The 11,906-nt window shown below is 37.4% G+C and overlaps 4 pseudogenes; 2 read left to right on the forward strand and 2 right to left on the reverse strand.

Moving 5' to 3' along the window:
- The first annotated feature begins 1,104 nt into the window (after positions 1-1,104).
- On the forward strand, positions 1,105-2,574 carry LOC137653812 (ATP synthase subunit a-like; annotated as a pseudogene).
- LOC137653811 (cytochrome c oxidase subunit 3-like) lies at positions 1,779-2,574 on the forward strand (annotated as a pseudogene).
- An 811-nt stretch (positions 2,575-3,385) lies between these two features.
- LOC137653808 (NADH-ubiquinone oxidoreductase chain 5-like) lies at positions 3,386-5,153 on the reverse strand (annotated as a pseudogene).
- Positions 5,154-8,686: 3,533 nt separating this feature from the next.
- The window catches only part of LOC137653814 (NADH-ubiquinone oxidoreductase chain 1-like), a 24,318-nt pseudogene continuing 21,098 nt past the window's right edge, over positions 8,687-11,906 (reverse strand).

An 11,906-nucleotide genomic window follows, 5' to 3' on the forward strand; every position in this document is an offset into this window, starting at 1 on the left:
ATAACTACCCTCCGGCCGACCACAGATTCTCTGAGATTCCCCTAATTACTAACTATCTAAAATGGCAGATCATTGCATAGGATTTAAGCTCCTAGTAGGAAATTTATATTTCTTTTAGAACTAATGGCAACCTGAACTGCTCTAAACTTCCAAGACGCCGCTTCACCTCTCATAGAATAACTAATTTTTTTCCATGACCACGCTATACTAGTTTTAATCTTAATCACCACTTTAGTAAGATTCATACTTTCTTCTTTGTTTTTTAATTCGCTCACAAATCGATTCCTATTGGAACACCAAACCATTGAAACCATCTGAACGATCCTCCCAGCAGTTATTTTAATTTTTATTGCCCTTCCCTCACTTCGCCTACTTTATTTACTCGACGAAGTTAATAACCCTAACGTCACACTAAAAGTCATTGGCCACCAATGATATTGAAGGTACGAGTACTCAGACTTTCCTCAGGTAGAATTTGACTCCTATATAGTCCCAGAGGCAGAGGCTGATAACTCTAACTTTCGACTATTAGATGTGGATAATCGAACAATCTTACCCATAAACACTCAAATCCGAGTTCTAATCACCGCAGCAGATGTCATCCACTCTTGAACAGTCCCTTCTTTAGGGGTCAAAGTAGATGCCATCCCAGGACGACTAAACCAGCTTAGGTTCCAAATCAACCGGCCTGGACTATTTTATGGCCAATGTTCTGAGATCTGTGGAGCTAACCATAGATTCATACCGATTGTAGTAGAAGGAGTTTCAGTTAAATCTTTCTTAAACTGAATCTATGAACACAAAGAAGACTCCTCATTAGGTGACTGAAGATATAAGTGTAGGTCTTTTAACCCTAAAATGACGTAACCACCCGCCCCTAATGAAATTTAAAATTAGTTGAATTATAACATAAGCTTGTCAAGCTTAAATTATTAGATCCTAATATTTTAAAATTCCACAAATAGCCCCCTTGCTATGACTTAACCTCTACGCATTTTTTACAGCCATCTTCGCCCTAATCATTATTTTAAATTTTTATACTAAGCTTCCCATTAAGATCAAAACTTCTACTGTAAAAGCAGTTCAAACCCCACAACCTTGAAAATGATAACAAACCTTTTTTCTAGTTTCGACCCCCTTTCCAGGTTAGCTAACCTGCCCCTAAATTGAGCCTCAACAACATTAGCACTCTTGTTCATACCCTATCTCTACTGAGCCATGCCTTCGCGAGCTTCACTTGCATGATCCTCTCTCACACTAACACTACATAAGGAGCTAAAAATCCTTTTAGGGCCAGCCAACCCCGGAGGCACCCTTATCTTCGTCTCACTATTTAGACTCATTATATTTAACAATTTCTTGGGCTTAATTCCCTACATTTTTACAAGAACTAGACACTTAGTAATAACCCTCTCTCTTGCCCTTCCTCTTTGACTAACTTCAATAGTTTTCGGCTGGCTAAATCACACGAAACATATGTTTGCACATCTAGTTCCCTCAGGAACACCCATACCCCTAACCCCCCTAATGGTTTTAATTGAAACTGTAAGAAATATCATTCGCCCAGGAACCTTAGCGGTTCGACTCGCTGCTAATATAATTGCCGGGCACCTTTTACTAACCCTGCTCGGAAATACAGGACCGGCGTGGCCTAAAACCCTACTACCTATTCTCTTATTCTCCCAACTTCTCTTACTAATTCTAGAATCAGCTGTTGCTATTATTCAATCTTATGTATTCGCAGCTCTAACAACCCTGTATACGAGGGAAGTTAACTAATGCAAAAACACGGGTTCCCTGCATATCATTTAGTAGACGTCAGGCCCTGACCGCTCACAGGATCAATCAGAGCTATAATATTAACTACAGGCTTAGTAAAATGATTCCATCAATTTAATCCAGATCTTTTGATCCTAGGCTTACTCACTACCCTATTGACCATAGTTCAGTGATGGCGAGATATCACACGAGAAGCAACTTACCAAGGTCAACACACTGCTAAAGTAGTCAACGGACTTCGCTGAGGGATAATACTATTCATTACATCAGAAGTCTTATTTTTCTTCAGTTTCTTCTGAGCTTTCTTCCATAGAAGACTGTCCCCCACCATTGAATTAGGAATTTGCTGGCCTCCAGCTGGGATCCAATCTTTTAATCCATTCCAAATTCCACTTCTGAATACCGCCATTCTCTTAGCCTCAGGGGCGACAGTAACCTGAACTCACCATGCCCTAATCAGATCTAACTTTTCACAAGCAATTCAAAGGCTTGCCTTAACAGTTTCTTTAGGAGTTTACTTTACAGCCCTTCAAACCCTCGAATATTATGAGGCCCCCTTCACCATTGCAGACTCAGTTTACGGCTCTACCTTTTTTGTAGCTACTGGATTCCACGGACTTCACGTTATCATCGGGTCTGGCTTCCTCATAGTGACCCTATATTGCCTATACATGTGCCACTTTTCAGCCAACCACCACTTTGGATTCGAAGCTGCTGCCTGGTATTGACACTTTGTCGACGTAGTTTGACTCTTCCTTTATATTTCGATTTACTGATGAGGAGGATAATCCCATACCTATCTAGTATAATTGTACAATTGACTTCCAATCAATAAGCCTGGTATCTCCAGGATAGGTAATTCTAATTATCTTGACCATAGTCTTATTCGCCCTTGCTTTAAGAACAATTGTAATATTTATCTCTTCACTTTTATCAAAAAAAACTATTATCGACCGAGAAAAGAGATCACCATTCGAGTGCGGATTTGACCCTAAAGGATCTGCCCGACTCCCATTCTCTCTCCGATTCTTCCTCATTGCCATTATCTTCCTTATCTTTGATGTAGAAATCACGCTCCTATTACCCCTAGTAGTTGTTACCAAACTAACATTTATTAAAACCTGGGTAATTACTGGAACTTTTTTCCTCCTAATCCTTCTAGCGGGCCTCTACCATGAATGGAATCAAGGAGCCCTTGACTGATCTTCTTAACACTCTCCAGAGATTGTAGTCAACAATGATATTTGCCTTGCACGCAAAAGGTGCTATTAAGCTAATCTTGGCTGGGAAGCGAACTATCGCATTTAGTTTCGACCTAAACTTTGGCAACAACTGCCCCTAGCTTTTAGTTAAAACCAAAGTAGAGGTATTTCACTGTTAATGAACTTATTGAATTTAAATTCTAACTAGAGATAACTTGAAGGAGAAGAAGCTTCTAACTTCACTCTCAGGCAGTTTAACTCTGTCTTTATCTCTGTTATTATAGTGTAATAAACACACTACATTTTCATTGTAGAGCTAAAGGTACACTCCTTTTAAAAACACCCAGGGGTAAGAATACCTCCTTTACAGCTTCAATGTAATGCTCTTTATAAGTCTACCCGGGTTTAAATTATTAAAGATAGCCCCACCATTCAAACTAATATCACCAATAAGTAAATTTTAATCCTATTTTCTTGGACTACTTGTAGAACTTGCCTTAGCCCCCTTAAATTAAAATAAATTCCCTGGCCCCCGTAATATTCTGACCACCCCCTATCTCTAATTTGGTGGAAAAGTCCCCCAAGAGATAATCCCCCAGGAACCACCCCCAAGGTGGATAAAAAAGGCAAAAATCACATAGAACCAAAGAACACAGTCTTATGGTAAGACCCTAAAGATTTCAAATTACAACTTTCAGAAACTAAATTAAGTACATAGCCAATAGTCCCCCCGACTAAAGTTACAAATAACACAGACAATTTAAAGACAGGGGTTAAACAAATTATATAACAAGCAGGAAAAATCAACCAAGAAAGAGCTGCCCCACTTATGACTGCACCCAGCCTGAGCACTCTCATCGGTGTTCTTATCAAAGTATCCTCGTCTCTTACGCAAGAACAGCAACTCAAATTCCAAGACCCACTCAAGCTGTAATAAACAAGTCGGAACCTATAGCACACTGTCAAGCCTGTTGCCAGTCAATATATTAACAAACAAATTACATTTAATGGCCCCATAAATGCCACTTCTAAAATCAAGTCTTTAGAGTAAAATCCAGCTAAAAAAGGAATCCCGCACAAAGATAAATTGGCTAAGTTGATACACATAACTCTCAGAGGAAGACTGCCGACCAGATTACCCATATTTCGGATATCTTGAGTGCCCCCAACGTTATGAATAATAGAACCGGCACACATGAATAGGAGAGCCTTGAACAAAGCATGCGTCAATAAATGAAAAAAAGCTAACATGGCCCCGCCCAAACTTGGAATTCTTACTATTACCCCCAATTGCCTTAAAGTAGACAAGGCAATAATTTTCTTTAAATCCGTCTCGAAATTAGCACCCAAGCCAGCCATGAACATCGTAGTGCAACCAATTAACAATAAAATGTCTCTAATCAAAGTGCCAGTTAATCTGGGCCTAAACCGAATCAATAAATATACCCCCGCCGTTACTAAAGTAGAAGAATGCACTAAAGCTGATACAGGCGTAGGAGCTGCCATTGCAGCTGGCAGCCAAGCTGAGAATGGAATCTGAGCTCTTTTAGTTATTGCAGCAATAACAACCAACCAAAGCACCAAACTATTTTCTAAAGATCTTCCCCCAACATAAAAGAGGAAATTTCAACCCCCCAAGTCTACCATAAAAGCAATACCTAACAAAATAGCAACATCCCCCACCCGATTAGATAGCGCCGTTAATATCCCGGCAGCGGCTGACTTCTCGTTCTGGTAATAAATTACTAGGGCATAAGACACCAAACCAAGACCGTCTCACCCCAACAAAATCCTCACTAAATTAGGCCTTAAAATTAACATCAGCATCGACGCTACAAAGCCAAGCACAATGTATAAAAACCGGTTCATATTTCTATCCCCCCTCATATAACCCCCCCTATAATATAATACTATAGAAGAAATTAAGCAGACAAAAGATAAAAACATCAGAGATATTCAATCAAAAATTAAAGACATTTCAATTCTCACCCCGTTTAAACTAACCAACTCCCACTCTATAAAATAACTACAACCAGACTTCAAAAGCCCTAGCGAAGATCAAATCCCCCAAACTGCCACTCCTAAAAGAAAAACTATTCTTCTCTCAGCTATTTTAATATTTCATAACACTGCTCAAAATAAATATTATATCTTTGGCCCCACAAACCAATATTTTTTTCTTAAACTATTCAAGCTTTGAATTAGACAACAAACATGTACCCCACTAAAATTAAAATATTCAAGGGCAACCAATGAAGTATTAACACTAAATACTCTCGAACTTCGCCAGAACAACAAGAAAAAACAGATCTAAAGTACTTACCGTGCTGACTCAAAGAAAAAAGATAAAGAGTATAAGCTGCCCTTAAAAAAGATAAAAAGATCACCCCCAAACCGGCCCAAGATGACCACGAAATGACCCCAACAATTAAACTAACTTCTCCCAATAAATTTAAAGTCGGAGGAGCCGCCATATTTCCCACCCTTAAAGCAAACCACCAAAGACATAAAGTAGGTATAAACCTTAAAAGCCCCTTTCTGATAAATAGACTTCGCCTTCCCAGCCGCTCATATCTTACATTTGCCAAGCAAAAAAGCCCAGAAGAACACAGCCCGTGACCAACTATCACAGCAACTGCCCCGCAAACCCCCCACCAGCTGCAAAGTATCAGCCCATATAAAACTAAGCCCATATGAGCAACAGAAGAATAAGCAATCAAAGATTTTATATCCCCCTGACGTAAGCAAATCAGACTCACAATAATACCACCCACTAAACCCAAACTAATTCAAACCCAACTAAGACTAACTCCCACCTTAGAAAAAAGAGGACAAACACGAATTAACCCGTAGCCCCCTAGCTTAAGTAGGACCCCAGCTAAAATTATAGAACCAGCCACAGGGGCCTCTACGTGCGCCTTGGGGAGCCATAGATGAACTAAATACATAGGTAACTTTACTACAAAAGCCACCACCCTTGCGACATACCAAATCAAGCTTAAACTAAACTCTAACTCCGGACATTCCCTTAAACTTATTACTATGGTGCCGCCCAAGTTATACAATCTTAAAAAAGAAATCAACAAAGGAAGAGACCCGAATAAAGTATAAAATAACATATAAACACCGGCTTGCAGCCGCTCGGGCTGATAGCCCCAGCCTAGAATTAAAATTATAGTAGGGACCAAAGAACTCTCGAAACAAATATAAAACAACAAATAGTCTAAACATGAAAAAGTCAAAATTAAGGATAACAATAAAAATAAGTTAACAATTAAAAACACCCCCCTAAAAGTGAAACCTCGCTTAACCCCCTCCCTGGCCCCCAAAGCTAACGCCAAGATTCAAAACCTAAGTAAGATCAATAAATAACCGATCCAGTCAACCCCTAAACTTCAGCCGTATTGAAACTCCCCAAACCCCCTTAAACAGAGCACACTAAACAACAAACTACCTAAAAAAAGAGAAAGCTGAACAGACAGCCAACTATTGGAACACAAACTATAAAAACAAACTTTAACATCCTAAAATTCTAAACCTATTGAAATTATCCCTTCCATGCCTACGAACGATAGAAACCAACAAAGCCAAACCAAGGGCCCCCTCACAAGCGGCCAAAGTTAAAAAAAATATTAAAAAAAAGGAATCTCCCCCTAAGAACCCTACTACCCTAAGCATAAACCAAAAAATACTAACCATAATAAACTCTAAACTTAATAGTAAATTTAAAAGATGTTTTCGCTTCATCACAAATGCCAGAGCCCCACAACACAACCATACCAAAGGAATACAAACTCAAAGCCTCAAGATTACCATTAGCACTTCAGAAAGAAAGTTCACCCCTATCTTCAGTCCCCAAAACTAATATTTTACTTAAACTACTTCCTGATAGCTTCAATAGTTTAAATAAAACAATGGTCTTGTAAGCCGTAAATGAATTTTTATTCTTGAAGCTCAGGTCTCACCCCTGGATATCAACACTTATTTTTTTATCCCTAAGACTCTTATCGATAGCTTTTTGCTTCTCCTTCCTGACCCACCCCCTGGCCAGTGGCCTAGCGCTAATCATGCAAACTATTCTAGTTTGTAACACAGCTACTCTCATCTCAGGAATAAGATGGTTCTCTTATATCTTATTTTTAATTTTTCTAGGAGCTACTTTAGTACTGTTTATTTACGTAGCTTCCCTGGCCTCCAACGAAATATTTAAAATTAACTTTAAACTTACTATTATCCTTTTGTTACCCCTTCTAACTATCCCTGCCCTACTTTTCTCCGAAACTCTAATTCTACCTAACAAAGAAACTCTTGAAACATCTTTTTACTGGTCCCCCCAAGAAATTACATCTATCCAATTTAAATTAAATAGTATGTATAACCCCACTTCTGCCAACTTAACGGCAGTGATCATCCTATACCTTCTCCTATCTCTAGTAATTATTGTCAAGTTAAGATCAAGATTCTTTGGCCCACTTCGCCTCTCCTAATGGCAGCCCCAATCCGGAAATCCCACCCACTATTCAGCATCGCTAACGGAGCTTTAGTTGACCTCCCTACTCCAGCTAACATCTCTACACTTTGAAACTTCGGGTCCCTATTAGGACTTTGTTTAGTAGTCCAAATCGCAACTGGTCTCTTTTTAGCTATACACTATACTGCCGATATTACACTCGCCTTCTCTAGTGTAGCACACATTTGCCGAGATGTCAATTATGGTTGGCTGCTTCGAACTACCCATGCAAATGGAGCTTCTTTTTTCTTTATCTGTTTATACAGGCACATCGGACGAGGAATCTACTACGGCTCCTTCCTTTACATGCACACCTGATCAGTAGGGGTTATCATTCTATTCTTAGTAATGGCTACCGCCTTCTTAGGTTATGTCTTACCCTGAGGACAAATATCTTTTTGAGGAGCGACTGTTATTACCAACCTAATGTCTGCCATTCCTTTTTTAGGGACTGACCTTGTTCAGTGGATTTGAGGAGGATTCGCTGTTCATAACGCTACACTCACTCGATTCTTTACTTTCCACTTTCTTCTCCCCTTTATCGTGGCAGCAGCTACAATAGTCCACATTCTATTTCTCCACCAAACTGGGTCTAATAATCCCCTAGGAGTTTCCAGTCAACTAGAAAAGGTACCTTTCCACCCATATTTTTCATTTAAAGACATCGTTGGATTTATGGTTATATTAATAGCTTTAATCCTTCTCACTCTTTTAAACCCCTACCTACTAGGAGACCCAGATAACTTTATCCCGGCCAACCCCCTTGTCACCCCAGCACACATTCAACCTGAATGATATTTTCTCTTCGCCTACGCAATCCTGCGGTCGATTCCTAACAAGCTTGGGGGAGTAATTGCCCTTGTCATATCAGTGGCAATCTTATTTGTACTCCCGTTTACCCACAAAGCAAAATTCCGAAGACTGTCTTTCTACCCGCTCAATCAATTCATATTCTGAACCCTGGTCACTATTGTCGTCCTCTTAACATGAATTGGAGCACGACCAGTAGAAGACCCCTATATCCTTACAGGACAGATCCTCACAGGAGCGTACTTTTTATTTTATCTTATCAATCCCCTTACACTACTTATTTGAGATAAGCTAATAGACTGATTATTTAACTTTTAGGAAAGTAGATGTTTTGAAAGCATCTTAAAGAAGTTCGAATCTTCTAATAATCTAAGTTTATCCTCAATTTAGGGCAAGCTATATTAAAGCTACGTAACATAAAATTCTAGCTCCCCTGAAAAACAGACAATAATTTAAAGAAATGGGTAAAAACGTCTTTCAAGTCAAATACATCAGTTTATCGTAACGATAACGAGGAAGAGACCCCCGGACCCAGACAAAAAGGAAACCAATAAAGACCACTTTCAAGTAAAATCCAATCAACACCAAATTCCCCCCCAAGAATAGAATCCTAAACAATGTACTTAAAAAAAGAATCCTAGCATATTCTGCCATGAAAATTAAAGCAAATCCCCCACCCCTATACTCTGTATTAAACCCCGAGACAAGCTCTGACTCCCCCTCTGCAAAATCAAAAGGTGTTCGGTTACTTTCTGCTAGACAAGAAACGAACCAGAGGAACCCCAAAGGCCCAGCTACCAATATGAACCAGGAGTATCGCTGATAACTCTCAAATATGTTCAAATCCAAACCCCCCACTAAAAATAACAGTCTTAAGAGAATCAAAGCCAAGCTTACTTCATAAGAAATGGTCTGTGCAACTGCCCGCAGACAGCCCAAAAGTGAATACTTTGAATTAGAAGCTCAACCCGCCCCCATGGCAGAATAAACCCCAGCACTTATACAACATAAAAAAAAACAAGACCCCAAACTCAAATCTAAAAAAACCTGTCTCATAGGGCATAACTACCCAAATAGCTAAAGAAATAAATAAACTAAAAATAGGAGATAGATAATAAGGAACGAAATTTCTTAGAGTAGGAAAAGTTTGTTCTTTAGTGAATAACTTAACCGCGTCAGCGAACGGCTGTAACAGCCCCATGTAACCCACCTTATTAGGCCCCTTCCGAACTTGAATATACCCTAAGATTTTCCGCTCTAACAAGGTAAAGAATGCCACTGCCACTAAAACCATAATTAAAAGAATTAAATACCTAATAAATTTTACTAAAACTATCACAGCAAGTTTACATAGACTTACTATAACCTATAGTCTCGACACTATTTAAACGGATTCTAAATCCGACGCATAAATCTGCCAAAGTAATATTATACTTCATCTAGAAAAAAGAAACTCTCAAAAGCCCAATCCTTTCGTACTAAGACTTAAATTAAATTGATAAAAGATAGAAACCAACCTGGCTCACACCGGTTTGAACTCAAATCATGTAAAATTTTAAAGGTCGAACAGACCCACACGGCAAGCGGCTACACCTGCATGAAATTTTAATTCAACATCGAGGTCGCAACTACTTTCTTCGATAAGAACTCTCAGAAAAAATTACGCTGTTATCCCTAAAGTAACTTATACTTATTATCCCTAAAAAAGGATCAGCTTATAGTGATAACTATTTTATTATTAAGACAGTTACAGCTTATATCAATGTCGCCCCAACAAAATAAAAAGAGAATTTCACAACTTTTAAATATAATTTATAGTTAAAATAAACCTTTTATTAAGTTTTATAGGGTCTTATCGTCCCCTTAATTAATTTAAGCCTTTTCACTTAAAAGTCAAGTTCTAACTTGAAAAAAAGACAGCTTCTCTTTTATCCAGCCGTTCATTCAAGCCTTCAATTAAAAGACTATTGATTATGCTACCTTTGCACGGTCAAATTACCGCAGCCCTTTAATAACTCAGTGGGCAGGCTAGACTCTATACTAATAAACCACACAGCCATGTTTTTGATAAACAGGTAAAGATTATATTTGCCGAGTTCCTTTTAAACGCCTAAAATCGATTAAAAATTTAATCTAATTTCATTTTACTTTTAAACTATAATTATACTTATATAAACATTTTAACTAACAAGGATTTGTTAATTGGTATTTTTAGTTAAAATCAACAGAAACATATAAATTAAATTCTATGGTAGATTTACTTGAACGTTATAATAAGATGACTGATTTTAAGCCCACTTAACAACGTGATAAAATCATTCTAGCAAAACGGGAATAAGAAGCTCTTACCTCCTATTCTCTATTTTTAATTCAATTTAAAAAAAAAGCAAAATTAAATTTTTTTAACCAAAAACTAGATATATAAAAAGCGACTAACATATCATTACTAGAAAGAACTTACTAACCTCTTTACCACGAAGAAAAAATAAACCCCCTAGCTCTTTTTATTTCGAGATTTCTATAATTTCACAGCTAATTTTGTTAGACCCTGATACAAAAGGTACAAAAATAAAACTTTGCTTTCCTGCAAATAACACTTTCCTTTTCAGTACTAATAGACTATAATCTTAAACATCAATTTCTCAGTGATACTTTAAAAAAAAACTTATTAATTTTTTATGAAAATATTAAAGATCCTTTTAATAAAAATAAGATTTTCTTATTAAGAAGTACCTATCAGGCAATCACTCCAACGTAACTGGAGCACTTAAATTTAGCTACGACTTATACTTCCAGATGCATCTTCCAATACAACCACTATGTTACGACTTATCTCACCTTATAATGAGAGCGACGGGCGATGTGTACATATTTTAGAGCTATTATCATCTTAACTTATTATTTTAAGAATACAATTAAATCCAATTTCAAAGCGTAATTTCATAACACTTATCCATAAATGTATAACATATTGTAACCCACAGCTACTTTACCATTAGCTGCACCTTGACCTAATATATTAGAAGCTTTCTATCTCAGAAAATATTTAAAAATATTACTTGTAATGGAGGTATACAAACTGAATACAAGGTAAAGTAAGATAATTCGTGGCATATCGTTTACAGAGCAGGTTCCTCTAACTAGAGTTAAATACCGCCAAATCCTCTAAGTTTCGAGATCATAACTTTTTACTACTCAAGCGTAATTATGTTTCATTTTAGTATAACAGGGTATCTAATCCTGGTTTAAATCTAAATTTCGATAGTTTTAAAATAAATCTTAAAAACAACACATCACTAATAAGTATATAGATTTCACCCCTTAAGCCCATGATCTTAAATTTTTAAAATTTCTATTTTAACTAATATCTTTTTATCTTTATTTTCACTTTTTAGTCTAACCGCGGCTGCTGGCACAAATTTAGCCTGAAATTAAAGAATTACTGGGTCAAGTATTAACTTAGCACCAAAACTATGTACTGAGAACTAATTAAAAAACTTTATTTTTAGCCACTCTCGCATTAACTTTCATGTAACGTCATTCTTACAATAAAGAGAAAAGCAAGGATCAAACTTTTATAAAAAACATATATTTGTATCTATTTA

The sequence above is a fragment of the Palaemon carinicauda genome, chromosome 14, assembly GCF_036898095.1.
Source record: "Palaemon carinicauda isolate YSFRI2023 chromosome 14, ASM3689809v2, whole genome shotgun sequence".
Taxonomy (NCBI): Eukaryota; Metazoa; Arthropoda; class Malacostraca; order Decapoda; family Palaemonidae; genus Palaemon; species Palaemon carinicauda.